This window comes from Trichogramma pretiosum, unplaced genomic scaffold, assembly GCF_000599845.2.
Source record: "Trichogramma pretiosum strain Unisexual culture from Peru unplaced genomic scaffold, Tpre_2.0 scaffold164, whole genome shotgun sequence".
NCBI lineage: Eukaryota > Metazoa > Arthropoda > Insecta > Hymenoptera > Trichogrammatidae > Trichogramma > Trichogramma pretiosum.
In genome coordinates this window covers 60,620-67,169 of record NW_019640854.1, presented here as the reverse complement: position 1 = coordinate 67,169, position 6,550 = coordinate 60,620, and positions in this window count along the sequence as shown.

The following is a 6,550-nucleotide window of genomic DNA, read 5'->3' as shown; positions in this document are numbered from 1 at the left end:
CGGATGACCTGGGTCAACAGTCTGCTGCGGTGGAGGAGCTTCGAACAACTTGCCATGAAGAGTTTGCCTCTATACGTAAGGAGCTTAAGAGCGAGGTCGAAACAATGCAAGTCTGCATTCAGACTATATCTGACGCCGTCTCATTGCCTACTGCTGTTCCTGAGACTGTGATGGATCCATGTGAGGTCAGATTCGATGGAGTACCGAGTGAGGTTGATGCCTCGGCATACACGACGGCTACAACAATTTTGAAGGCAATAGGACTGGATCGGTTTGAGGCTCATATTGTCCGGGTACGCGACTGGAAAATTCGAGATACTAGTGCCACTGCACGCCCGTCGACACGGCAAATTGTGATACAATTTGCTAGCCCTTTAATTCGTGACCAAGTCATGAGCTCTTCTCCGGGGTTGCGCGAGCTCTCCTTGAGGCGACTGTTCGGTGTCGACGGCGAGGGGTGCATTCGCGCTTCTTCTATACTTCCACGCGACGTTTACCGTCTCTGGCGGCGAACAATTGTGACTGCGCGCGGACTGCACTACCCTCGACCATTCATGCGTGGACTCGGCGTGTACATGAGGTGTGGGCCGGGTCGACCGGTAGCCCATATTCGATCGATGGAGGACCTCGCTTTGCTAGAACTACAAGAGCGCCACGGCCCTGGTCAGCACATGAATGGGAATCGTGGTGCACCACTTCAGGACATGGAACCGCTGACTTCTGACTTCGGCCCTAGTTCTCAGACTTCTTCATAAATCTCTTCATAAATCCGCTCACTTGCATTCTTCTCTCTTCTTACTCCGTTCTTTTTCATTTTCTGCTCTAAATCTCATCCACCTTTCTCCTGCTATGAACTTCTTTTCACGTTTCACTCCTCAATAGTTTCTACTCGCTCCTCTAGCCACATTTCCAAATCATTCCTCATTCGTCTTCATCTCACTGTCATCTCATTATAAGCCTGCTAAATAATCCACCGTTAATCCTCCGTTAATCCTCCTTTGCTTCGATATCTTTCATTAGTATGCTTCTTACCCTTTTGCTCCTTTCCTCTCACGGTGCGGCGGACCGAGTGGCTGCGGCGGTATGGATTGTGGGACTCGTACTTGCCCCTCCGTTTACCCTCAAAATTGAGAGATACTTAGTGCCAAGAACTGTGAAACAGCGGCACACTTGCTGCTATGACTACTACCATCTACGTTCTAGACTGATTTTCACAAATGTTAATATTCCTTTGCTTCCGTTATACTTGCTGTTAAAATGTTTTACTGACTAAACTGTCTCTGTAAATTGCCGTTGGGCCCCATGTGGTTATACCCCAGGGCCCCAATAAACACACTAATCAATCAATCAATCAATCTCTCTCTCTCTCTCTCTCTCTCTCTCCCCTAATTTGCATAGGAAAACTGCGGCGAAGTGACTCAATTAGCGGGGCAGGACCCGGGTAGGTGGGAGAGTTCACCGCGACCTATAAAAGGCGCGTGCAAAGACCAATTAGCACTTATTGTCACAATTTACTAGTTTCTAAACCAGGCCCAGGTCCAACGCGGCATCAGCCAATTTTTAAGTTAGCAGGCCACTCGTACCCGCAACGTCTAAGTACGTCGCCACTCACGTGGTAGTCGTGCTGACGGAGGCTTACCTGTACAGGTAAGACTCCACCGCAAGCTCTATCGCCCAGCGAAGAGTCTGGTTTTTTATATACGAGTACATGCCAAGGCGCGTCGCCTTATTGTGTTCCACACACGAGGTAGGCGTGCAGGCAGAGGTCATCCTTACTGGGTGGACTCAATCGGTAGCCTTGTCACAAACAGTGAAGGGTCCGAGTTTTTAGTGCAGTGTTAAATTCTTTATTGCAAATAGTGAGTTCCGTTATTTCTTTTTATTTTTGCAACAGTGCAAGTGTATTCCAACTCGACCCACGACTCAACCGCCGGCGCCGACAACGTCACCAGTAGCGGAGCAGACAGCAGGTTCGACATCGGCAGCACAGAAGATTGAGATAAATTGTAAAGTATAGTTGTTTGATCATTGCTTATGTAAATTTCCCCTTTGACGCGATTTTAAATAATCAACGAATATTTACTTAACCAAATAAATAGAAAATGCACCTTTCACATGTCCAGTGACTCGTCCCAAAAATCCCTAATTAACATCAATCTAAATACCCCTACGCGACTCAGACAAGCAGCGTACGCGCAAGGGAGTACTCCGCGACGACACATAGTCGCGTAAAAGGTAAGCTACTCAAACGAAGTAGAGAGAGAGAGAGAGAGAGAGAGAGAGATCCGCGGTGCTCTCGCCTAGGAACGAGCGTGTCTGCGTGCACGAGCACTCGCGAGTAGTCTCGGAAGATTAAATACGTTGCAATATACATACACATTTTCATAAATGAATATGTTCAAGTTCGATTACATAGGAGAATGTAATGTTATTTAAGAACCTTCATAAATTCCAAAGGCCTCGAAAAAAGGGGCACGTTTCATTCCGATCTTTATTGTACTGATTGTTAACGACTTTGTCGTTTTCAATTGATTGAAAATGGAAAATGGACTTTTATATGAAGGGCGAATTTTTACATATAAATGAAAAGAAATGATGCTTCGTATAAGTCACTGCGATGCATACTACATTAATTGTACGATCATGAGTACATACTTTCATTGACAGATATAGGTTAGTCCCAGAGTTTGCACATAGTCTGCTGCTGTACCAACGTTGTTTCGATACAAAAGATACAACAGATACATACAACAGATTGTTTCGATACAAAAGATGACAAAATCATTTTAAAAGATAACGAGCGAGCTAGATAATGACGGAACAGAGTAGCACTCTTGAGAAATGATGGCATTTTATATATCCACTTGTTTTCTTCGATGATATGCACTTTAGCTCCTGTAAAACTAGATTCTTTCTTACTCAAGACTTGGTCTTGGTGCATGCAGATGTATTCATAAAAGGAACATGAAAACCTCGTGAGCATGGAGGATTGAATTAGATGCATGAAAGTCATTCAAGTCTTAGCGAATGGATGTAAATTTATATAATCACATTTGAATCCGTGCCGATATTTTCAACTTCAACATCTGAAGTTATGCGCTGAGACTCAACTGCCATTTCATGTTTATGATATGCACTCCATTCATTCATATCTACTTTCGAAGCTATCTACTCGAAGTTTACCTACTCAAATGCAGTTCATTTACTTGAAAGAAAATATTTGCATTTGTGGAGTACAGTAGAGTAACAAGACGTCAGTCATGTTTCTGATGGCGATAAATAACACAGCTCTACAAAAAAAAAAAAAAATTTTCAAATCCACCGACCGGACCTAGTGGACTTTATGTTTTTGGGGTCGCTGAATCCGAATCTGGGGTCGGTTTTTCAAGGTTGGCTCATTTTAGAGGTCATTTGAAGGTCAAATAATGGGAAAAGGGTAAAAAATCTGAAAAAATTCATACATAGGTTTTTGAAGATGCTGAATCCAAATCCAAGGTCGGATGACCTTCAGGAGGTCACTTTCAAGGTCATTTGAAGGTCAAACTACGAGAATTCAATAAAAATATCCGAAAAAATCACACTTACGTTTTGAGGGTCGCTCATTCTAAATCAAAGGTCATTGTGACTGTATCCTGCCTTGTAGAGGTCATTTGAAGGTCATTGTAGGGTCAGATCACGAAAAAAGCTTAAAAAAATCTGAAAATACTCATTCATAGGTTTTTAAGGATGCTGAACTCAAATCTGAAGTCAGATGACCTCTATAAAGTCGCCTTCAAGGTCATTTTAATGTTAAATTTATTTAATGCGATAAAATATTGGAAGAAGTTTGTGCTTAGTTTTTTAAAACTAAATTAATTTTTTAGTCTGAGACAATTAGCGAGCTTACATTCTGGGATGGAGCTGCTTTTTTCCCTACTCAATAAATATAATACATTTTTTCTAAGCTATTTCCCCGCAGTAAAGCAACCAAAAAAATCTCTTCATTTTTTAACAATCAATTTTTACTTACGTTATTATAAAATTTACCTCAATTTTGTTGACATTGCTTCAGGTAAAATTTTTATAGGACTTCTTTATATGTGAATATAATATAGGCTATTTTATTTTTCACTATAGAATTGGGTCACAAAATTTGAAAAATTCTTAATCAATGGATATTTCTTTGATTAAAACGAATGCATTTTAAAATTTTGTGAAACAATGTCTGAGAGTGTAAAAATAAATTCACTATAAGTATATCCTATTGACAAAGTAGAGATGAGCCAGGTGGATCGGCATGGGGAGTAAATTGACAAATCGGCATATTTTTTCATATTAATGCACCGTTTTCGTTCGTGACATTGATATGGAGAAATATGCGGTTCTGTTAACTTACCTCTCATTCTGACACACTTTTTTCTCTTCTAGTCTTTACCTGCTGCCTCGATAAGTTTGATGTCGGTGACAACTGCCCGAAATGGGATGTGTAGAATGATCCGCTCATCAGCTTTTCGAGGTAACGATGCCAGTGGAAGTGCACTGCCTTGCAGGGGGGCGATAGGGTGTGAGGATGAAGCCGTAGTGTGTCCGACGACGAATTGACATTGTCCTCGTCAAAGTCGGAAAGTTCTTATACTTCGCCCTGGAGAGGTATAAGGGTTATCACCTCCAGGACGGTGGACTCACCTGCAATCGGACCAGGATCCCTATCGTGCGGGTTTAATTTATTATCATGGAAAACATTCAATTAAAATCTACATCTTCCTCTCAACACATTTGTCCCAAAAATGTTGATGCATTTTGCTATGTCTGCGCGGAATTTATTCCTAAAAAAGAACATCGGTGAACACTCAATAAAAAACTAGAAAGCATTTATAAAAATTGCTTCCAATTAAATGCGGAAATAGTTAAACAAAAATGAATTCCTAATAGTGTTTGTCCAAAATGTCGCCAAATGTTCAGTCAGTGGGAACGTACAAAAGAAGTTGATAAACTGAAATACAGTCGACCAACTGAATGGAATCAACCTTCAAACGCAGATGACTGCTATTTTTGTAAGACTGATGTTCGAGGGTATAATTCTGCAAAAAAAGATTCAATCAAATACCCTCTGGTGAGTTCAGTTAGAAAAGCTGTTGAGAAAGGGGAACAGGAAGATGTCGATGAATATATGAATGTTCTTGAAACTTTATCAATTGAATCTGAACCTGAAGACTGCAATGTCGAAAAAAAAATAACAGAAGACGATAAAGAAGAATACGACAGTAATGATGACTTTTCTGAATCAGAAGAGGAAGTAGAGGATTTAAGCGATGAATTTTTACCAGGCACAGAAAAATCTTTAATAGTGAAAAAATTCACACAAGCTGAATTGAATGATTTAATAAGAGATTTAGGGTTAGCTAAAGATGGAGCAGAGTATTTAGCTTCCACTTTGAAAAGCAGAAATATGTTGGAAAAACGTACAAATGTATCGTATTATCGAACAAGGAATGATAGTTTTAAACAATTTTTCGAAGAAAAAGAGTTTGATGATGAGAAATTGGTTGTTTGTAAGAATGTTGAAGGACTGATGGGAGAAATTAAAACTAATATCTATAAAACCAATGAATGGAGACTATTTATTGACTCTTCAAAAAGGAGTTTGAAAGCTGTATTGCTGCATAACACGAATAAATATGCGTCCATTCCTATTGCTCACAGTACAACTATGAAAGAAACATATGGAAGTATGAAGATTAGGGTGGTCCACTTTTTCAAAAATTTTTTTAATCTTGGGGGATCCAACGGAATCTGAAAGTTTAAGGTTTAAAATGAATTTTCCCGTAAAGTAGAGCTAAAAAAAATGATTTTAGATGGTGTCGATGGATTTTTGAAGTTTTTTTTTTGACGTAAAAAAATCGCAGCCGACAGGAGGCACTTCGATAGTTTGCCAGATTTTCTATAAAGCCATAATGGGTTTTGTGAATACATTTTCTTTTGTATTTTTTGCCGTAGAATCGAATGCCATCATTAGTTTTGGGCTATAAAAACGATTTCAGTGAAAAAATTGCGATTTTTGAATTTTTTTCTGTTGAAAAATCGAAAAATTCGTCTTTTCACGTCTGGCAAATGAACAAAAAAAATCGTAGAAGCTTTTAATCTACGGATTTAGTTAGGAAATTTCATAACGAATCGAAGCCCGTCGTCGGTTTTTGCCTACAAAATTATTTTAAGTCATAAAATTGCGATTTTCCGTAGCTATGATTACGAAAAAAATCGAAAGATGCGCCTTTTAGCGTGTTAACATACACTGAATGTAGCTGTGAGCATTTTAACATGGTTTTTAATGGGATTTTTGGCGTAGAATCGAATGGCGTTGTTACTTTTACGCTACAAATCCATTTTCAACGAGAAATCGCTCCTTTTTGAATTTTTAAACATGAAAAATGACCATTAGGCGCCAGAAAATCAACTAAATAGTCTAGTAAGTATTCAAACATGTTATTTGTCGGGATTTTTTTCGTGGTATCGAATTTTGTTGTTACTTTTACTCTTTTAATTTATTTTCAGCAACAAATTGCCTTATTTG